At 38.5% G+C, this 24,943-nt stretch overlaps 1 long non-coding RNA gene across 1 annotated transcript; it reads left to right on the forward strand.

Annotated features, from left to right (window-relative positions):
* Positions 1-415: 415 nt before the first annotated feature.
* On the forward strand, positions 416-23,326 carry LOC141606255 (uncharacterized). Its single transcript, XR_012526618.1, has 3 exons — positions 416-826; positions 22,465-22,520; positions 23,088-23,326. It is a non-coding gene; the product is annotated as an uncharacterized LOC141606255 (long non-coding RNA).
* Positions 23,327-24,943: the final 1,617 nt, after the last annotated feature.

Below are 24,943 nucleotides of genomic sequence, written 5' to 3' on the forward strand. Positions count from 1 at the left end.
CTAGCTTCGTCCCTGCCTATCTACCGTGTCTATGACTATACAGGATGATACTCATTGATTGGAAATACATCCCTTTACAAACTTGATTTAAAGTATAGTCTTCGTTTTTTTATCATTTGTTTATCTTTGGTTTTGGCATGAAACCAAGGAAAGAATGAGGGGTCAATTATTAGATAAAAAATGGACTAAATTGAGCGTGGATAATCAAATTGTTCAAGCATTATTAAATAAAAAGATAAACAATTGACTGAGACTCTTCAAAATAAAATAGGTAAACAAATGATCGATATTGTGGGAGTATTTTGTAGGCTTATTCATTTGCCCGACAAGCAAGTTGTACAACGTTAGAAGCACTCACATTACCATATGAGACCCTTCAAACATTTCGTGACACCCTTCAGTTTGTTTTCCTTCCTGGACTCTATCAAACTAAAATACCCGGTCACTTAATAATCGATCATATAAATAAGATGCAAATTGTAATAAATGAAAATTATCCTACACTTGGCAATCTAAATTATAATTCTTTGTTGGTTAATAAATTATACGAGCAGTAAAAAATGGCACATGTAGGTGCAGGTTCAATTCCGGAGTGGCAACAGGACGGGCAGCTTCCACCACCACCAGGGGTCGATTCCGAGGCGGGACAAGTGAGGGTGGAGTCGAATTTCCGAGGATTATCGGAAATTCAAAATTGGGAAAAGGAGGATTGGATGAAAAAAGGAGCTTTGGCTTTGATTTTGAGGGCTGTGGCTTTGCTCTTTTCTTTTCTAAGTTTCGTGCTTGTGGTTCAATTCCGCGGCTTCAAGAACTCTTCGCAATTAAGGTAACACTAATTTAGCAAGAAAATATTTGTCAAACATTCATTTCCCTGTACATTTAGAAAGCATTGACTTTAAATTATTAAATTATGTTAGAAAAGTGGAGCACTATATATTACCGTAAATAATATTACAACATAAATATAATAAATACAAATATGTAAAAGACAATAATATAAAATAGAGTAGAGAAGAAAGATGTAGCCTGGGTCGAATCGCGCTAGGCGCTTTCCTAAGAGAGATAACGCCTTCACTGCACTGGTTACCAAATAGTGCGTTCCTCTCCCAAGATACGACAACCCGTTGAACTCCTTCGGTAGCAGCAAGAGGAGCCCCCGAACCGACGACCACCCGATGCTCAATAATAATTTTAAGAATATTTCTAAAGATAAAAGAAAATCGTGGTGATACAAAACTCAATCATAATATTATGGTTGGTTGCTTGTCTCTTATATATTCTTCCGTAAAAAAGTATCTCACCACACCCATCATGAGGGACATTATATATTAACCATGATCATAAACATCAACACTCTTAAATGGCTAGACAAGCAACCAATGACCACAATTAAATTAGTCAAATATTTAAACACACATTGAATGATAGTTAATGGTGAGAGCATCCAAAGTAGTACCAATGCTCCACCAAATAAAACGTTGCATATCAATCAATTAATCTCATTAAAATACATAATAACATATGGTATAAACCAAGCAATAAATCATTATAAACAATGGTGTTAAAATAACTTAATTACACAATATTTAATTTTTAATCAAATAATAAAACTTATTGATAAATTCTTAAATCATAAAATATTTTCCAACAATCCCCCACATGATTTAAGAATTGAAAAACATTTTAAAATAATAAATAAATTAAATAAGATTTATAAATCCAAAAGAAAAAAATATCATTTTATAAAAATAATAATAGTGAGCATACGATACCGCGTAATAGGTGTAAGTACCTTTCGGGTTTGAACCAACACTTAGTGTAAGTGAGCTTGCACTCGAAAGAACCATAGTAGTATAAATACTTTGAACTAGGTCCCTTAGATCAAGCTTGGACTCACCACACACACGGCACGGGCAATCGGTCAGGTTCTATCAGTGGTGCGCGTTAATGGTCATGCGCAGGTATCTTGTGTCATGAGTGCATCTAGGGAGTTGCCCACGTCCCATAGTAGCGACCACACTACAAACACTCACTAGGTGAATCCTCCAAGGGTAGGTGTGACATCCACCCCGCAAAAAATTATGCCTTCGGATTCATTAAGAGCCAATGCTCAACCTCAAACCGTCACAACCAAAAACAATGAGAGCACCTCATAAACACAATATCACACTTCGCCATAGGAATGAGACGCGGACCAAAATAAAATTTCCGCCAAATAAATGGTGCTCTCCTTAATTAGCCCACCCACAGCTTCGTTATTACCCGTTGAACTTCTTTCATGGGATCTCCAATCTTTGAAGACGGGTTTCCACTGCGATGGCTACCACATGGGCAATAAGTCTCATTCCCCTCGACGATTCAATTCTCATAATTCAAGTACGTACTTGCTGGCCAGCTTTTTCATAAATGGATCCGTGATATCACTTTGAGAATATATATTCAAAGACAAAACCTCATATGAGAAATCACGTGTCTCAAAGACCACGTCCCAACTATCAACTATCTCTTTCTCATCACGTGCTCAAAGAGCACGTCTCAAATATCAAATATCTCACTTTCTCATCACAACTTTGTGATTTTAGCTTTTAGCTAAAAATCTTTCACCATATAATAAATGAATAGGAAGCATATAGGCGGCTCGGACAATATAAGAATATAGAATATATCACAATAACTCTTCGATCATTCCGCTTCCATGCTTGTGGAATCCAAAATAATATTGTATAATAATAACCGTCCACAATGCAATTCTCCATGCTACCGCATCTCCAACATATAAAAATAAATATAGCCATGATAACGGGACTTCCACCATATAAAAATAAATAGTCATTTTGGCCTTTGATCTCACAAATAATTATTCAACTCGATCGTTCAATATGCCTTTCAAATAAAGAAGGAAAAACACACAATTAGTAAAATATATATACTCTGTAATAAATAATAATGAGTGAATAGTGTGATATTAGAAAACTCTTTTAGCCAATTATTAACACAAATGTTCACAATCCACATGTTAAAGGTAACCAAATAAATATGGTGAGAAGATAAATGTTGAAACAAACATTACACACTATAAAGTGCATTGATAATTGATAATAATATATAATAAGAGTTCATTAAGCCACATCTTATTAAAGCCGGCCATAAGATTAACATTTGCCATACTGAAACACACTAAAAGCCAACAAACCATGATACAAACAAATTCAATACCGCAACGAATGTACATCTCATCCATTGTTATAACATCTCATCTTGAGATAATGAAACCTTTTAACATTAAAGCAAATTAACTTATAGAATTAAACGTAATCACGCCAAACATCCAAAGAAAAACAACACATTTGTGATTGCTGTAAAACTAATACAATATAGACAAGTTAACAATCACCCATTAACACGTCATAACCATAATGAAATAATAAGCTCACGACTCGACGTTACAAAATGCATAGCATAATACTCCGTATATAATTATAAAGACACGCACATAAATACGGTCATCAACTTTTAAAAATAAAAACATCATCTCTTTGGGTAATCATAAACGTAAATTGTCCATAATATAATTCTCATCACCCAAAAAAAAAAAAAAAAAAAAAAAAAAAATTATAATTTTTCACAAAAATGAAATGTTTGCACCAAAACTCGATCCAATTAATTACCACTAGGATGGAGAAGAATACAAACTTATAGATCGAAAACAACCCCCACATTTACCAAGTCCATACTAAAATCGAAAAGATTACCAAATCAATGTATCTGGCTAATGAATTGCGTATGCTTCACCACAATATAGATAATTATTCGTCGATCAAACTACTAGAATTAACAAAAACAAGATTTGTCACTTATGCAATTATACCGAGTAACACCGATTAACAATATGTCAAATATCAATTCACAAAAGTAAAACAAATCAAATTATCAACCACTCATATTATACAATTTTACATGTACTCTTTAATCATAACGCACACTTCAGAATTAACAAAATATAACACAATACAATACTTAACAAAAATTTCATGCGAAACAAATCAAGAATATGAAAACCAATAAAAAACAAACACACACTAAGTAGACCAAGCCATTAACAACCTCAACAACTACACAAATTTCATGCGATTACTCTACGTATAACATGATCCTACATTCTTGCAAAATGACATCCAACTACTTATTATGTTGGTCCCTAATAAAAATGTACGGAGTAATATTATTTACGATAATGGCATCATTATCTCTCTTAGATTGTTAGAAAAGTGGAGCACTATATATTACCGTAAATAATATTACAACATAAATATAATAAATACAAATATGTAAAAGACAATAATATAAAATAGAGTAGAGAAGAAAGATGTAGCCTGGGTCGAATCGCGCTAGGCGCTTTCCTAAGAGAGATAACGCCTCCACTGCACTGGTTACCAAATAGTGCGTTCCTCTCCCAAGATACGACAACCCGTTGAACTCCTTCGGTAGCAGCAAGAGGAGCCCCCGAACCGACGACCACCCGATGCTCAATAATAATTTTAAGAATATTTCTAAAGATAAAAGAAAATCGTGGTGATACAAAACTCAATCATAATATTATGGTTGGTTGCTTGTCTCTTATATATTCTTCCGTAAAAAAGTATCTCACCACACCCATCATGAGGGACATTATATATTAACCATGATCATAAACATCAACACTCTTAAATGGCTAGACAAGCAACCAATGACCACAATTAAATTAGTCAAATATTTAAACACACATTGAATGATAGTTAATGGTGAGAGCATCCAAAGTAGTACCAATGCTCCACCAAATAAAACGTTGCATATCAATCAATTAATCTCATTAAAATACATAATAACATATGGTATAAACCAAGCAATAAATCATTATAAACAATGGTGTTAAAATAACTTAATTACACAATATTTAATTTTTAATCAAATAATAAAACTTATTGATAAATTCTTAAATCATAAAATATTTTCCAACAAATTAATGGTAGAATCTAATTACGTAGTTGTTAAGTTTGTTTGAAGGCAATCCCTGCACTATTAAGTCATTCGCATAAGATATTGATCAAGATTAAACATGGTTTTTGTTGGATATAAACATGGTAGTTGACATTTCGTCGATCGTCAATGGCAAATGATAAACTTGGACAACTATAGTATCATGAATCGCTTTTCTTAAAAAGTACTTCCACACTTAGTTTTACCTTGGGTGTCACGAAATCTCTCGCAGGTTAAGACTATCGATTCTCTCTCGTTCTAGGCAAATAGAATCGAGAGAATACAAATGAAGTTTTGTATTTGTTTTGTATTATCAAAGTCATAAAATCTTATATGTTTTCTTATATATAGATGTATATATATGCACCGTTTTAGTTATTTTCCTTGGACAAGTTTTAACCAACGTAATAATGAAATTCAACTTGTCCAAAATTCGCAAACTCGATAATCGTTTATGTGAGCGTGCACTACACATTCCCTTACCCACATTCTTGCGACCGGGGTTCACTTGACTTCAGTTGAATCCCGACAATACACAAATGAATCCAATGATTCACTTAAATCACCAACATTCCTCCCTCATTTAAATGTAATCCGTGATTCATTAACAACAAAATGAACCAGACTCGTACATAAAGTGAAATTGTTACGTGGATTAAATTTTCACCTTAGTGAACTACACATTCTGCATTCAAGTATCATGGTGTCTCTAGGATTGAACCCGTCAAGTCATTTGAATACAAGAAGATAGAACACATGCATACAAGTTCAAGACAACTCCATAAGTTTATTACCGACACTATTTTGCATGACCTAGTGTCCCTATTCATTTATGAGCGCTTACAAAGCCAAGCTTGAGCTTTAAGAAGCTGTTACACTTCACACTCACATAGGTGGACTCTTCAATCGTGCCCTGCAAAGCACTTTTTTCAAAAGATCCACAAAGAAGATAAACTTTACCCTAACTTATCATGCATGTCCGAGCACACACTTTCGAGACAATATATATAAACAATGTGTTCCAATCTCTGATAATAGGTTTTCACATTGAATTCAGCCACTAACATCATGTTGGAGGGGGATTGGGTGTCCTACACGCCACCAAAGATTTATATAGGCTTAAAACATCCCGATATCGACTTATGAATCAAGTCCCTAATTAACATTTTTATACAAACTGATCAACTAGACATTGAGATCTCACAAGACAACTGACCACAACCCATTTTTGATACTTTATATACTACGCTATAATAACATCTCGGTGCGACCATCACCATAAGTCACATGGCTATAAAATTTATCCAAAGTAATATCATTGTCATAAACATGGGTAACTCGGCCTCTCTAAGAAATGAAACTTGTAGATCAATTTCTTTAGCCACTTATCCGTTTGATAGGCCATAGACAAAATACAAATTTCTACTCCAATGTCAACCTTTAAATGCAAAATTAGCTTCTTGGAAGCTCACATAATAATGGTTCCTTTGTGAACCCAAGCAGTTATACAATAAAGTTAACACAATTGTTACTGCAAAAATACGAGGTTTTAAAAACTTTAAGAAAGCTTTTATACAAATATCAACTTAAATGAAAGCAAGGATCCCGATCCCTTGACAATACACAAATACGGTACTAGACATTACTGAACGAAACACACCAAGATGAGAGATGGGTTTATGCCATGAATAAGGAATTAATAGCACTTGAAGAAAATGATACATGGATCTTAACTGATCTTCCAAAAGACAAGAAGGCCATTGGCTTGGTGTTTAAGATCAAAAAATAAGCATGGTGGTAGTGTACAAAAGTTTAAGGCCAGACTGGTTACAAAAGGTTTCAACCAAGTCAAGAACTATAAACATACTTTTCCTCTGTTGCCATGTTTGCAACAGCTACGACGTTAATGGTTGTTGCATCTATGAAGGGGTGAAAGGTTTCAGCCAAGTCAAATACAAAGACTATAAATATACTTTTTCCCCTATTGCGAAGTTTGCAACCATTAGGACGTTAATGGTTGTTGCATCTATGAAGGGGTGGTTATAGTATCAGTTTGACATCAATAATGCATTCTTGCATGGCTATCTTTATCAAGAAGTCTACATGAAACCACATCACCAAAAGATATAAGGTTAAGTCAGGGCAATTGTGTAAACTCAAGAGATCACTTTATGGCTTCAAGTAGGCTTCTAGACAATAGAATATACAATTAACTAAACATTTACAAAGCCTAGGCTTCATGCACTCTAAGAAGGATTATTCCTTGTTTACAAGGAGATCAAATGAGACTAGGAGCTTCATAGTCACTATGGTTTATGTTGATGATTTGTTGATCACAGGTGACAATGAAGTAGAAATTACTCAGATTAAGCACAGTTTTGACAAAACTTTTACCATTAAGGATATTGGAATGATAAGATATTTTATAGGTTTAGAAGTAGCTATAAATGACACTGGAAATCTGCTAAATCAAAGGAGTATATCACTAACATTATCAAGGATCTGGGAATGGAAAATTGTACTAAAACTTTGTCACCAATGCCCAGAGGTTTGGAACTATATGTCCGTTGATCAGGGGGAGCTTTTACCTGATCCAGAAAGGTATAGAAGGTTGGCAAGAATACTCTTGTACCTCAATTTAACAAGCCCTGACATTTCATATTCAGAACAACACTTGAGTCAATTCTTGAGCCAACCTAGGCTTTCACATTTGCAGGTAGCACTACATGTGGTGAAATTCTTAAATCATTTTGTAAATGTGTTGGCATGTTCGATCCATCCAATCCAGATTCTGTCTTCACAACATACAGTGATGTTGACTGGAGACAATGTGTTTTTAGCTGCAAATCTCTTACTGGTTTTCGTGTTTACTTTGTAAAAGCATGATTTCATGAAAAACAAAGGACTTTGAGTAAGAGTACTGTAGAAGAAGAATATGGGAGTATGTCCTATACTGCCAGTGAAGTTATTCACTTGTTTGGATTGAAAGGTTTCTGCAAGATCTGGATGTGAATGTTCCTAAACCAGTTGATCTATTTTTTGATAACAATGCCACAAAACACATAGCAATTAATCCAATTTTTCAAGAAAGAACTAAGCATCTTGACATTGATGGTCATTTTGTAAGGGAAATGATTCAGGAAGGTTTGATGACTCCCAAGCATGTAAGATCAAGTATGCAGTTAGATGATATAATGACCAAGCCCTTGGGAGGTTAGCGGCACAGGTTCTTAGCAGCAAGATTTGGAATGCAACATCTAACTTAGTCTAGCTTGAAGGGGGAGTGGAATGCTACTATTGGTCAAGCTAGTCTCACACGGATTGATGACATGTCATTGTTAGTTGTGTGGTTAGTTAGAGCTTGTATATAAGTAGAAAGCACACATTTCCTAATTAATTATTCATTTTAATTCTCTCTCAAAACATAATAAAATCTCTTTCATTTAGCTCTTGTGTTTCGCTCTATAATTCAAGATTCTTAAGCTCATCAATGGAGGAATTCTAGGGTTTCACATAACCCAACTGCTATAAATAATCAAAAGCACTCCAATTGTAGTGTCTCCACTAATATCCACACGAATGAATAGGAGGCGCGATTTGTATGATAGTACGAAGTGAGGGTTTATTATAACTCACTGAGGAATAAGATGAATAAAATTGAGTCTCATATATCTGTATATATAGGGAAGTAATGACTCAGTTTCCTAATCAAACTCTAACCTTAATCGCAGCTGGGCCTAAGCTAATTAGAGCCTTATTTCCAAATTTCAGCCCGACTGTTAATTGAAAACATCGTATTCATTTTGTGTGTGACCTAATGGCCCGTTTAATTCTACACGAGTCCTTACACACTTTTAAGACTCCCTCCGTAAGAAACTTCTTGCAAAACTTTACGGTTACATAGAATATAAATCGCCTGATTACCTTAATTGGATTCTGGATATAAATCCAACAGGACTTGTATAAAACAATGTAAAACAATCCGTTAAAGACAAATATACCAATCCCAAAACGTTGATTTTAAACTAATTATTCAGAAAAGTTATGGGATGGTGTTTACGTAAAAATTGTAAGTTGATTTTAAACTAATTTATTATACCATTGCCTAACACAAGAATTATTGTATAACAATATTACAGGGCAAATACGAAGTAGTCCCTATTACTTTTACACTCTCTTGAGTATTATCATATACTCTTTTTTTTTGTACACTGTGAAGTCATGAAATCATGATCAAGCTATCAACAATGGAGGTGATGATCAACATTGTTGATAGTAAGAGCTTGAGTTATAGAGAGAATATGTAGAAAGATATTTGTAGAAAGAGAAGGTAAATAAAGGAAAATGTATTATTAATTTAGTGTATGTACAATTAGTTAGTTATATACAAACTATAACTAACTACAACTATGGTTAGTATACATCATGATAAGCTAACTATGGTTAGTATATTTCACATCCCCCCTTCAAGGTGGATTTGCTAAATGAGGATCAAACAACAAACCCAACTTGGATGACAAAAAAAAATGTTGATCATGACCCAAAGGCTTGGTGAGAACACCAGCTAATTGCAAACTAGACTTTAGATGGACAGTAGCTATAATCCCTTCATGCACCTTCTCACGGACATAATGGCAATCAATGTTTAAGTGTTTGGTACGTTCGTAAAAAACTGGATTAGCTGCAGTATATTGGGCAGACTTGTTATCACAAAAGAGTTATGTTGGCAGTGAAACATGTACATCAAAATCACCCAATAATCCTTGTAACAAGGCAATCTACCCTACAATATATGACATGGCCCTGTATTCAGATCTGCAGCTGATCTGACATGCTCCCCAGTCAGCATCACAAAAGCTGATTAATGTCAGGTCATTATCACTTGTATCACTTGTGCCTTGAAGATATCTTAAAACATGTGTGGCAGCTTGTAAGTGTGTATCCCTGGGAGCACTCAGAAATTAACTAAGGTGTTGAGTAGAGTAGGACAACTCTGGCCTTGTCATGTTAAGATACAATAGCTTCCCAACTAACTTCCTGTAAATCTCAGGTTCTGGTAATAGAGTACCTTCATCAGTGGAAAGCTTTAATCCTCTTGGGAGTGGAAAGGGAGCTGGTTTACAATTACTAATCCCATCATCATTTAGTAAGTCTTTCACATATTTCCTTTGATTTAATAAAATCCCTTCTGAAGATCTAGTAATTTCAAGACCTAGGAAGTATCTGATCTCCTCTAAGTCCTTTATTGTAAAAGTTGTATGTATAACTTTATTGAGTTGAGTAACATATTGAACATCAGAACCAGTGATCAAAAGATCATCAACATAGACTAGGACAACAGTAAAAGAATTCTGCATCTTTCTCAAGAAAAGAGAATAATCAGACCTGGATTTTATGAAGCCTTGGGAAAGAAGAAGCTTTGAAAGCTCTATATTCCATTGCCTAGAAGCCTGCTTAAGACCATAAAGGGATCTTTTTAATCTACAAACTTATCCAGGTTGAGTCTTTGAGTACCCTTCAAGAGGCTACATATAGACTTCCTCAACAAGGAAGCCATGTAGAAATGCATTGTTGATGTCAATCTGATAAATCTTCCAATTTCTTGTTGCTGCTACAGAAAGAAACACTCTGACTATAGTGAACTTGGCTACTGAGGAGAAAATATGTTTGAAATCCTTACCTTCAACTTGGTCGTAACCCTTGGCTACTAACCTAGCCTTATACCTTTCAATAGTACCATCGTGTCTAAATTTAACCTTAAAAACCCACTTTGAACCAATAGCCATAAAACCAGTAGGTAAGGTGGTTATATCCCATGTACCATTAACTTCTAAAGCATTCAATTCTTGTTGCATAGCTTGGACCCAATTGGGAACAGTTTTAGCTTGATGATAATTAGAAGGTTCATGTACAGAGAGAACATTGTTCAAAGAAGCTGTGAATTCAGCTGGATAGGTGGTGATATCAAAAACAGAGAAGGAGGTGGCAGCAAGTTTTAAAGTAGGACATATGAAATCTTGTAACCCACTAGAAGGTCTCACTGCCCTAGTAGATCTCCTTGATTGAGGAGGCTGATTGGAGGACATCAGCGGACAGTAGCAATTGAAGTATCTGAACCAGTAGTAGTTTCATGAGGATCACTGTGAGTGTTGACCTCAGTTTCTACTGTATGAATGGGATCTTGATCTGTTAAGGGAGAGATCCTTGTGGAATCCTCAGTAGGGAATTCAGAGATATGAGGAATGGGTTGACTGTAACACCCCATACTCCAAGTGCCTTACCAGGACCACTCAGGTATAAGGACGTTACCATCTCGGTTACCCGAGGCAATGATAATCAAATAAACAATAATGAAACGATATTTAAATAGTAATACTTTAGCGAAAGGTTACAATCCAAAAACCAAACCAAATACTAATACATGTTCTCAAAACAGCTGTTTACTGAACTAACTGAAATGTCTATGAAACTACTAGGCTACAGCGGAAGACTTCTATCATCTGATCGTGGCAATCCCAGCTATCCCAGTACTCATGTCATACCTGCTCAATATCTGCTCACCATCCCCGAATGGATCACCGCAGGTTTTAAAAACATTAACCGGGGTCAGTACTATTTACACGAGTGATATAATCAACAATACAGTAACCAACACAACTCAAACAATCATACACGATCAAGCACTCCACTCCATCTCCGTCACCGATCGTCCACCGGACCACCACGCCAGGGGGGGACCGCAATGTTTTCCCACCTAAGCCCCGCTCATCATACCGAGCGATAACCCTGTCCCATTAATGTGCACATCCCCTTCCGTGGCGGGTTCCACGAAGGGCGAAACTAGGGCGTGAAGCCACTCCCGCAAGTGACTCCACTCAGCCGAGAACGCATCTCGAGAACCACAGACAAACAATCACAATCACAATCACAATCACAACATCGTCTGAATCAACCAATTATACTAATTACAGCACAACACCACACCACATGTAAGTAATACTGAGTAGGGAAACCCTACCTGGAAAGCACAATAGTCAGACGATCTCACAGCTGAAGTCAAAAAGCTTCCTCTACGAATCCTCCTCCTAATTATACAAGCACATAATTACTACTATGCACATAACACAACAAAATCCCCAATTCCCAATATTAGGGTTTAACTAACTTTGAAGAAATATAATAAAAACGGTATAAAGGTCTTACCCTCAACGCAAGGATTACAACGGTGTAAAGACAAGTGAAATCCGACCTTCCAAGCTCCGGGATTTGTTAACAATGCGATTAAGGTGATGAACGTAGTTTGCTTTCTCTTCTCACAGCGATTTAGGTTTTAGAAAAGTGATTAGAATGAATGACGAAAAGATTATATACCTTAATCGCATAATTAACAAAACCCAAGAAAACAACCCCCGTAAACCGGCTACTCGAACGAGTAGCCCAGGTACTCGATCGAGTACCCCCTACTCGATCGAGTATCGTAGTTACTCGATCGAGTACCCAACAGGTCAGAAACTATTTTATTTCGCAAAACTCCCTTACTCAACAGAGTAAGGCCTACTCGATAGAGTACCCCAAGACTCATAAATACGGAACAAACTCAACACAAAAACTTGTTACTAACTCAAACTCAACCCGACTCAACGACAACAACTATACCGACACAACATAAAAAGGGTATAAAAACTCTTAAAACTCTTTGCGATCATCTCCTACCCCCCTAAAAGAAACAAGGTTACGTCCTCGTAACCAAACATACCTGATCAAAAAGGAAAGGGTAGCGCTCTCTCATGATCTCCTCTGCCTCCCATGTAGCTTCCTCTGTCTCGTGGTTAGACCAAAGGATCTTAAGCAACACTGTCTCACCACTCCTAGTCTTCCTAACCTTCCGGTCAAGGATCTGCTTAGGTACCTCAAGATATGATAAAGACTCATCTAGTTCTATGCTCTCTGCCTCTAACACATGTGATGGGTCACTCACATACTTCCGCAGCTGCGATACATGAAACACATTATGCACTCTCTCTAAAGCAGCAGGTAAAGCCAGACGGTAAGCAACCTCCCCAACTCGCTCTAAGATCTCATAAGGGCCGATGAACTTCTGACTCAGCTTGCCCTTCTTCCCAAATCTCATAACACCACGCATAGGAGACACTTTCAGAAGAACCTTATCCCCAACCTGAAACTCTATATCCCGGCGATGTAGATCTGCATAACTCTTTTGTCGATCCTGAGCTGCTCTCATCCGTTCCCTGATCATCTTAATCTGTTCGACCATCTCATGTACCATCTCTGGTCCTAAAACCACTGCCTCAGCACTGTCGTCCCAACAAATCGGACTCCTGCATCTCCTCCCGTACAAAGCCTCAAACGGTGCCATGCCAATGCTAGTGTGATAGCTGTTGTTGTAAGAAAACTCTATCAAATCCAACCTCTGTTCCCAGCTACCACCAAAGTCCATCACACAAGCTCATAACATATCCTCAAGAGTTTTGATTGTTCTCTCAGTGTGACCGTCTGTCGCAGGATGAAAAGCTGTACTCATCTTCAAAGTTGTACCCAAGGATTCCTGTAACTCTTTCCAGAACCGTGATATAAACCTCGCATCTCTGTCAGACACTATGTCCTTAGGGACTCCATGTAACTTAAGCACATTCTTTCGATAAGCCATAGCCAATTGTGCTTTAGTCCATGTATCTTTCATTGGAACAAAGTGAGCTGACTTGGTCAGTCGATCCACTATCACCCATATCATGTTATTACCCTGTTGACTCTTTGGTAAACCCACGATAAAATCCATGGAAATGGATTCCCACTTCCACTCAGGTACCTCCAAAGACTGAATCTTGCCTTATGGTCGTCGCTGTTCCCCTTTAACTCTCTGGCATGTCAAACAACGGGCCACAAACTCAGTTGTTTCTTTCTTCATCCCAGGCCACCAAAACGTGTTTTTCAAGTCCTTGTATAGCTTGTCTCCGCACTTTGGATGTACTTGAATATGGTGTACAATGTGCCTCTGTCATGATTGTCTTTTTCAGCTCCTCATCATTAGGGACACACCACCTACCATCAAACCTCAAACTACCATCTGTGTGAATAGAAAATAGGGACACTGTCCCTTTCTCTACTCCAGCTCTCTACTCAACCATCTTAGGATCTAAAGCTTGTTTACCTCGAATATCATCATAAAGATCAGCCGCACCACAAATCTCCCACAAGATCTCCTCTCTCGAATCATATGTATCCCAAACTTCCCCACCTCATCTCTCAACCTCATCAAAGATAGAGCTGTACAGAGGGAGTGTACACTCTTCCTACTCAAAGCATCTGCAACGACATTGGCTTTCCCTTCATGGTAGATAATATCCATGTCATAATCGCCAATCAGCTTCATCCACCTCCTCTGTCTCATGTTCAACTCCTTTTGAGTGAAGATGTACTTGAGACTCTTGTGATCAGAAAATACCTTAAAGGTCGCCCCATAAAGGTAATGTCTCCAAACCTTGAGAGCAAACACCACCGCACCCAACTCTAGATCATGTGTAGGGTAGTTCTCCTCATACGGCTTCAATTGCCTAGAAGCATAGGCAATCACCTTAGCGTTCTGCATCAACACACATCCCAACCCATTCTTTGAGGCATCTGTATAAACCTCAAAGTTCTCAATCCCTTCAGGCAATGCTAAGATAGGAGCTGTGGTCAAACGCTCCTTTAATATTTGGAACGCCTTTTCACAACTCTCATCCCAACGAAACCTGTTCTCTTTCCTCATAAAAGTTGTCATAGGTCTAGCTATCTTGGAGAAATCTTTCACGAACCGTCTTTAGTATCCAGCTAAACCCAAGAAACTCCTAATCTCAGCGACATTCTTTGGTGCTTCCCACTTTGTCACTGCCTCAATCTTTGCCGGATCCACAGCTACTCCCTCCTTAGAGATCACATGCCCCAGAAAAGCAACTTTCTCCAACCAGAACTCATACTTGGACACTTTAGCATACAACTCATGGTCCCTCAACGTCTGCAACACGATCCTCAGATGCTCCTCATGCTCTTCCTTAGTCTTAGAGTAGACTAAGATGTCATCGATGAACACCACCACGAACTTGTCAAAAAACTGTCTGAAGATTCTGTTCATCAAATCCATAAACACGGCCGGTGCATTAGATAACCCAAACGGCATCACTACATACTCATAATGACCATACCTCGACGTGAAAGCTGTCTTTGGTATGTCCACCTCTCTAATCTTCACCTGATGGTACCCCGACCTCAAATCAATCTTGGAAAAGACTGATGCACCACTCAACTGATCAAACAGGTCATCTATCCTTGGCAAATGATACTTGTTCTTCACCGTCACTCGGTTCAGCTCTCTGTAATCTATGCATAACCTCAAACTCCCATCCTTCTTCTTCACGAAGGCGGTGCTCCCCACGGCGATACACTAGGTCTAATGTATCCCTTCTCTATCAGATCATCTAACTGCTTCCTGAGCTCCTCCATCTCTTTAGGACCCATCCGGTACGGTGCCTTAGAGATTGGCCCCGTCCCCGGTTTCAACTCAACGGTAAAATCTATCTCTCTCTTCGGTGGCAACCCCGGAATCTCGTCAGGAAAAACATCGGCAAACTCTCCCACCACTGGTATCTCGTCAACTGTCGGACTCTCTATCCGGTCATCTCTCACATGGCACAAGATCAAAGGACATCCCTTCCTCAGATAAGACTTCAAAGTGATAGCTGCAATCAACTTAACTTTGGGTTTGACTAAAAACCCACGATAAGACACACTAACACCCTTAGGCCCTCTCAAAGACACTTTCTTTTGATGACAGTCTATCTTAGCTTTATACTTTCCCAGCCAATCCATCCCGACTATCATCTCAAAACCGTTAAAAGGAAACTCTAGCAAGTCTACAGGTAGGTCGACTTGCCCAACTATCATAGACACATCCCTAAACAACCTCCCACAAGATACAGACTCTCCCGAAGGTATAAAAACTTTCTCACTCACAGACTCATATACTCTCAAACCCAACCTTTTAACATGACTCGATGATACAAACGACTGGGAAGCCCCCGAATCAAACAAAACAAAGGTATGAATACCGTTAACAAGAAAGGTACCAGTGATAACATGTGCATCCTCCTCACCGCTTTCTTGTCCATCATGAACACTTTCCATCGGTCTTCTGTCCACCTCCCGGACAAGATCTTGGCTGATGTGGCGGCTTAGCACCCGACCCACGATTGTTGTTGTTGTTTGTAGCTGGTTTCTAATAAGAATTACCGCCATTGCGGTTACCTCCACTCGATAGCTCGGCTCCCCGGTTAGACCATGACCCACTTGGTCATTTGCTCGCATAACTCGTGCCGGGTCCCCGAGAATAACTTCCCCGACCCGTCCCCCGAAAAGCTCCACCCACACTCGTGCACTCATAGCTCTTGTGGCCGACACCGCCACGACCAAAGCAAGTCATACCCCAATTCTTTCTACCTACCCCCACGGCCACGCCCGAAGGAAGCCCCAACACTAAACCCGACCCAAGAAAAACCCCTTAGCTTGATTGTGGTTGCCTTTCTTATGACTAGATTGGCCACCACCCTCACTCTCAGCCTTTCTTTTCTCAACACCAGACCTCTCCTGAGCCATGTCCACTAACCTCTCAGCCCTCCCAGCTCTCTCATAAGCGTCCTTAACATAAGTAAGGACTCCTACAGGGAGCTTATCCATGATCCTAGTGGTCAACCCCTCTCAAACCTCGGCGCGATTCTCATCACTCAATCCCATGTCCTCGATACCTAGACTTCTCATTAAACTGCTTATAGTACTCAGCCACAGACATGTCAGATGTCATCTTGAACCCATCGAACTCCTCTCTCAGCTTGCTTCTCACATGCTCTGGCACAAACTCTTTTCTCATGGCTCTACGGAACTCATCCCAAGGTATAGCAGGTAAGCCTTGGTTAGCATACATCTCTCTGGCACTCACTTTCACCTTATCCCACCACTCACCAGCTGCCTCTCTCAGATAGAACGCAGCTTGCTCTACTCTCATCTCATCGGGACAATGAACCGGTCCAAGATATTCTCCATTTCACGATGCCAGTTGTCAAGAAGGTTTGGTTCTCCGGTCCCTTTGTACTCCTTTGGGTTGAACCTAGCTATGTAAAGGCTGATCTTAGAGTGATCAACCTCCTTATCCTTATTCACTTTCTTTAAGGCCTCAGTAAGAGCATCCTGGTGCTCCAACATCTTAACAATATCATCTGTATTCATGGTCTCAGCTCTCGCATAGTAAGCGTTTCTCTTAGGCGGCATCTTGAAGCTATATATAAGAAAGGGTAGACATAAACACATGTACTAAACCTCAAAACACGAAAACAGGCTACCCAGGTGCTACTCGATCGAGTGTCCCAACCTACTCGATCGAGTAAGAGGCTACTCGATCGAGTACCTCGACTCCAGAACACAAACAGACCTTCTGACCTCTAACATACTCGACCGAGTAGCCAGGCTACTCGATCGAGTGACTACTCGATCGAGTGACCCCCGACTCGATCGAGTACCCCTAGTTACTCGATCGAGTACCCTAAAACTCGATTCTGGTCGTAAAAACTTCAAAAACCCACCCGATCAAGTCAGTCCCACTCGATCGAGTCATGCTAACTCGAATATGCTACCCGCATGCTATGACATATTCTAACATGTAAAACAGCTTATAAACCGATATCATGTCCTAATTATGCATACCAAGCTACTCAACTGCTCATGCGATTAACAAAAAATTATATCATGTTATTAATGCCACATAGTAATCACTCAACATGCTTCTCATTCCAACACAGTTCTATATATATATATCTTTTCAATTTCATTCATATTCTCAACTTCTACTTCAAGCATCCAACATTTACAACACACCTCATCACATCCGCACACAAGCGAACAAACAACACATATGACTTAACAGATATTCCCCCCCATGTGACCGGTTCAAAATTGTAGGGCGAGTTCGCGACTTTAGGACGTCTCCCAAGCCTTTGCATTAGCTCCTACAACCTTTACCCCGGGTTCATTTTAATTGACTCCCTATATTCATTGGGTTCATTGGTTACAGGTTTCAGGATCGTCGCTCTGATACCATTTTGTAACACCCACATACTCCAAGTGCCTTACCAGGACCACTCAGGTATAAGGACGTTACCATCTCGGTTACCCGAGGCAATGATAATCAAATAAACAATAATGAAACGATATTTAAATAGTAATACTTTAGCGAAAGGTTACAATCCAAAAACCAAACCAAATACTAATACATGTTCTCAAAACAGCTGTTTACTGAACTAACTGAAATGTCTATGAAACTACTAGGCTACAGCGGAAGACTTCTATCATCTGATCGTGGCAATCCCAGCTATCCCAGTACTCATGTCATACCTGCTCAATATCTGCTCACCATCCCCGAATGGATCACCGCAGGTTTTAAAAACATTATCCGGGGTCAGTACTATTTACACGAGTGATATAATCAACAATACAGTAACCAACACAACTCAAACAATCATACACGATCAAGCACTCCACTCCATCTCCGTCACCGACTGTCCACTGGACCAGCCCTGCCAGTGGGGGACCGCAGCCGTTCCCACCTAAGCCCCGCTCATCATACCGAGCGATAACCGTGTCCCGTTAATGTGCACATCCCCTTCCGTGGCGGGTTCCACGAAGGGCGAAACTAGGGCTTGAAGTCACTCCCGCAAGTGACTCCACTCAGCCGAGAACGCATCTCGAGAACCACAGACAAACAATCACAATCACAATCACAATCACAACATCGTCTGAATCAACCAATTATACTAATTACAGCACAACACCACACCACATGTAAGTAATACTGAGTAGGGAAACCCTACCTGGAAAGCACAATAGTCAGACGATCTCACAGTTGAAGTCAAAAAGCTTCCTCTACGAATCCTCCTCCTAATTATACAAGCACATAATTACTACTATGCACATAACACAAAAAAATCCCCAATTCCCAATATTAGGGTTTAACTAACTTTGACGAAATATAATAAAAACGGTATAAAGGTCTTACCCTCGACGCAAGGATTACAACGGTGTAAAGACAAGTGAAATCCGACCTTCCAAGCTCCGGGATTTGTTAACAATGCGATTAAGGTGATGAACGTAGTTTGCTTTCTCTTCTCACAGTGATTTAGGTTTTAGAAAAGTGATTAGAATGAATGACGAAAAGATTATATACCTTAATCGCATAATTAACAAAACCCGAGAAAACAACCCCCATAAACCGGCTACTCGATCGAGTAGCCCAGGTACTCGATCGAGTACCCCTCTACTCGATCGAGTATCGTAGTTACTCGATCGAGTACCCAACAGGTCAGAAACTATTTTATTTCGCAAAACTCCCTTACTCGACAGAGTAAAGCCTACTCGATAGAGTACCCCAAGACTCATAAATACGGAGTATTACATTGACTGTCAAGAGACTTAGCAGTTTTGTAGGGAAAACAGTCTCATTGAAAATGACATCCCTTCTAATAATGATTTTGTGATTCTCTAGATCATATAATTTGTAGCCCTTTTGACCAAATGGATATCCAATAAAGACACACCTTCTAGCCTTGGGATCAAATTTGTCCCTATATCTAGAAGAGACAAGAGCAAAACATAGACAACCTAATACCCTTAATTCAGTATAATGAACCTCTTTGTTCAGCAATATTTCAAATGGAGTTTTCCACCCCAGAACAATTGAAGGAAGTTTATTAATTACATGAGTGGCTGCAAGTAGACATTCTCCCAAAAATTTCTTGGGTAACCCAGCATATTCCCTAGCAGTCTCAACTAAGTTTCTATGTTTCCGTTCTACTCTACCATTCTGCTGAGGTACACGAGGAATGCTTTTCTGATGTATTATGCCCTTGCTAGCAAACAATAATGAACAGGTATCCTGAACTATTTCAGTACCATTATAACTCCTCACAATCTTTACAGCTGCATTATATTGAGTGTTAACTTGAATGAAGAAGAAAATTTTCAATGACATTTGAAACAAATTCTTTAGTTTTTAACAGAAAAGTCTAAGTGACCCTTGTGTGATCATCAACTATGGTTAAGAAGTAATGAGCACCAGTTATACTAGCTACCTTATAAGGCCCCCACAAATCAATGTGAATCAGGTCAAAGGTTTTGCAGCTTTATTATGATCCCTTTTAAAAGTCAATCTATGCATCTTGGCTAATATGCAAGTTTCACACACATAATTCTTGAAGTCCATTTTATTCATTTCAGGTATTTGTTGTATCTTTATAAGGAAACTATGACCAAGTCTAGCATGAAACAACTCAACCCTAGTATGAGCATTACACCTTTCATCAGAAGAACACAAGAAACTACTATTATTAGGATTTAGGACATGACAAACTACTAGTAATTCCATTAATACTAGGCACGCTCTTAACAGAGGAAGCAACTGGAAGCTGGATAGATTGTTTCAGCTTATATAGTCCTCCTTCCTTTGGACATATAGCCACAACCTGCTTATCCAGGCCCTGTATAATACACTTTGTGTTATCAAATATGGTTGTCATACTAGAACAAACAGACAACTTTCCTATAGATAGCAGATTATATCTCAAATCAGGAACAAATAAAAATCCAGAAAGACACACCCTTGGGTTTAATTGAATATCACCAGTGTACTCTACCAGTTTTGTACTACCATCTAATCCTATCAAGATGGGTTTGGATAGCAACCTGAAGTTAATAAACAGTTGACTTTGAGCAGTCATGTGATCAGTTGCCCCTGTGTCTAAAATCCATTCTACTTGGTCTGGACTAGAAAAATTTGAAATCACATTAGTTGCTAGAATTATACCTGCAAAGTTGACAGATGCAGATGAGTAATTCAGATGTCCATCTTGGTTATTGGAAATAGCCTGCATCACTTGCTGATAAATCGCAGAAACAAGTGTTGGATCAACTCTGGGTTGCTCCTGTCCTTTTCCATAACCTCCGGCCATTAATGCACCCATGTCTAAACTTTCTGGAGGAAAATCAATAGGAGTATCGGCATACATCTCCATTGCATTAGCAGCAAACTTCTGAGAATTATACTTCTGTAAATTTGCTTTCCTTGCTTGATAACTGGCCTTCATCTCAGGCTGCAGAATAAAGCAAGTCTCCACAGTATGGCCACCCTTGTTGCAAAAGGTGCACCATCTGTCATGAAATTTCTGCACTTGTGTAATACTGCGTTTAATATTCAATTTGGTGGGTGCCTTACATACTTTTGTATATGCGTTTCATAATTCGTTTGCGTTGGTTGGTAGAGAGGGTAAACTTCGGGACGAAGTTTCTTTTAAGGAGGGTAGACTGTAATACCCCGTATTTTATATAATCGATTAAACGGAGATTATTATATATTAGTATTATACATTTTATATTGGTTGCATCGTAATATCGTGAATGTTATTAAGTCGGGTTTATATCGTATATGTTAAGTCGGGCTACATCACATTTTGTCTTTTGGGTCAAGAATTACCCATCTACATTTACCCAACGACCATACCCGTTTAACCCATTTGCCCTACCCGGAACATGTAACCACCATTTACCCTAAACCTAATCTAAGAGCCGCTCTCCCTCTCCCCTCTTTTCATTTTATCATTCATAAAACCATTTCTAAACCTAGAGAAAGGGAGAGGAAGAAGAATTGTCGAGCCTTTCATTTGATTGAAGATTTCTCATCGATTCCAACCTAATTCGATTTCCCTGTTTGTAAGTCGATTTCATTCCATTGTTTATACTGTTTTAAAGTGTTCGTCTTCAAAAAGTTTGAAAAGAGAGTCCTATTTGTTTGATGTCTAGTTTATGCATATAAAATCTCGTAGTCAAATTCTTTATGGTTTGTCCTAGGTGATTTATTTATGAACATGTCGCTGAAAAGTCCGCGAATCTGATTTGGTTGTGGAAAATGATTTGAAACCCTAATTTTTATGCCGATTAAGTTATGAGGCTTCTTCATACATCATCTTTGTATAGTCTAGATGATAATAGGATTTGGAATTACTGCAAAATAATGTTTTAAACGCGTTTTATGAATCAATACTTTTTATGCGACGGTTTCTGTCAGTTTTTGGAAATCAGTCTGAAAACTCTTGATAAGTTTGGAATTTGAGAAAAACACGTTAGATATAATTTGTAGCTAAGACTCATGGGGTTCCAATCCAATTGGCCTTGTATCAATTTGATTTTTCTGGAATTAGTTATGTATTTTATTCCGAGTCTGTCATGTGCTGGAAAATCAGGAAAAATCGTGTTTGTTCTTTAAGTTGATATTCCTATTAAGTTATGATGATTCTAGGTTATGTGCATGATTATTTGATTGAGTAGGTGGTAATTATACATAATTATGTTATGTAGGTGATGGATATGTGAAGGATCATAATTGATTGCTTGTGTGCTTGGATTGCGAAAAGGTAGGGAAATACACTTGACTTATTATCGTTGTTGTTGAATTGTGTTGACTTGTTTGTGTTTCATATGACCAAACTGTGAACGTTGACGTGATTTGTGGTTGTTGATTCATGTTATGATTCATATCCTGGAATGTGCTTGACTGAATTGATCGTATTGAGTATATTATCACAACATTCGGTAACCGGCATGATCCTATGATTTACCAGTTCAATGATATACATATTGTGTTGCATTAATTTCTTGAGCATTCATATGCATTGGAGATGGAGGATGTTGTGGTGACGTGGTGTGGTGATGATGTTGTTGTGATAAGGCCCAGGCGGGTTCTCAGACTTGCCCTGGTGTCCTCAACAAGCGAGTGGCGATCGGCTACGGTCGATATATAGTTTACCGGGGATCGGTATGGTTGGGTTGTACGGGTTATGAGATATGAGTTGAGATGGAGGTGGAGGTGACGGAGGAGCATGCATATCATATTTTGTTGTTTCATTGTATTCCCTACTCAACCTCGTGGTTGACCCTGTGTATTCGTGAACACCTGTGATGACCCAAATATTGGCGAGCAGACTTGACAGGTTTATGAGATAGGATGGGAGCTTGATGGGCGTGAGACACTGGATCAGAAAACTTAGTAGCTAGATCATCATTTAGAAGACTTTCACTTTTATTTATGTTAGTTCTTTGTAATTTGATGTAAATGAGGTTTTGTAAAAAGTTAAGTTAAAGAAATTATGTAATTTGCCTTGGAGTTTAATTTGTTATTCACTACCTCGGGAAACCGAGATGGTAACTGTTTTAGCAGGATTTTCCTGAACGGATCCGGCCTGATTAGAGAGTAATTTGGGTATCTAGTTCTACGTATTTGGTAGAGATTAAAGAATAAATAATAAGAAAAAGACTTAAGTATGGAGAATATTGCTTATATTATATGGACGAATTGAGTACAAATTTATATTTAAGATCGGATATATTCTGAACAAAGAATGATAGAAAAAGTGTAGAATGATTCAAGAGTAAGTATTCATCTCACATTATCTGTTTACAAATGCTATATATAGCCCTCTTTCTCTATTAACGTTCTTATTATTAACGTTACAATGATCAACGATCTCCCCAAATGTAGGAGTTGTTGCCGGATTAATAGGGCATGCTCCCTATTAATCCGCTTGACTTAATCTTCCTTCAACGAATCCTTAGCTTTTTCTCCTCTTTTCCGTCTTGATTCATAGATGATAGGCTCTTATGGTTGGACTTGGTCTTCCTTGAGAATAGGACGTGGCCATTTAGTTTGTATAACTGTATTTCTTGTTCTTCTTCTTAATCCAACCGCCTAGGTGTCGTGCCAGGCTATTCTCGCACTCACCATCGGGCTTTTCTTCCAGGATTTAGTTGCCTTCTTGCTATAATATTCTTCAATAGTTGAATAGTAGTCAGACTTGTCCGGTCCTAGGTTACTTCAGTCAGACTATTAAGGTCGAGGCCGAGTCGGACCAGCTAAATGGGCCTAACAATTGCCACTTGACATTTTACCCATGCTTTGGATCCGGCCAGGGTGAGATGTCGGCTTTCTAGGTTTAAACAATAAGAAGAATCATATTTATTCAGTGACTCTTAGACTCCTATTTACCGTTGAACACTACAACGGCTAAGTGATGTCATGCTGACAGTTTTGCAATTCCTAGGGTTTCCATGCCGTTATACATCCTCTATAAATACGGTATTTGGGACGAGATTATTCTTCACCAATTTTCCTCCACTTTCTTTGCTAAATTTTCCTCTGAAATTCTCCCGTATTTCTCAAAGAATCTTGTTCTCGTTAATTTATACTTTTTCGATAATTTAACTTCATCACAATAAATCAAACAATAAAAGATATGGGAGCCAAAAAACGTCCTTCATCCCAGAAAACTGCTGCTGCTGCTGAGCCTGAACCCACAGATGTTCAGGAGGAAGAGGTGATGGAAGTTGAACCTCCTGCTCGTGCTGTGGCTTTTAAATACCAGGACTCTGTGTTTACTGCCCTCCAATCTTTGGATCCTTACTTTCCTGAAGAGAACTTGTTGAAAACAAATTATGACAAGATATTAAGGGAGAAGAAAATAATTCCTGAGTCGACTGAGGTATGGATCCCTGAATCTTGTCCATCGAGCTAATCGGTGTCACCTGGTTGGTTTTGTATTTTTGAATGGGCGTTCAAAGCGGTCGTAAGTTACCTTTTACCCCTTTAATGATTGATACCATTCGTGCAATGGAAGTATCACCTTTTCAGTTTATGCCAATGGTTTGGAAACTTATCCATTCTGTTGAAAATTTGTGTGCTAAGCACAATCTCACAATTACCCTTAATGATATCAAGGCAATTTATCATATGAAAAATCCAGTTAATGGTCGTTTTAATTTGAGAATTAAATCGAAAATGTCT

Source organism: Silene latifolia, chromosome 1 (assembly GCF_048544455.1).
Source record: "Silene latifolia isolate original U9 population chromosome 1, ASM4854445v1, whole genome shotgun sequence".
Lineage (NCBI taxonomy): Eukaryota > Viridiplantae > Streptophyta > Magnoliopsida > Caryophyllales > Caryophyllaceae > Silene > Silene latifolia.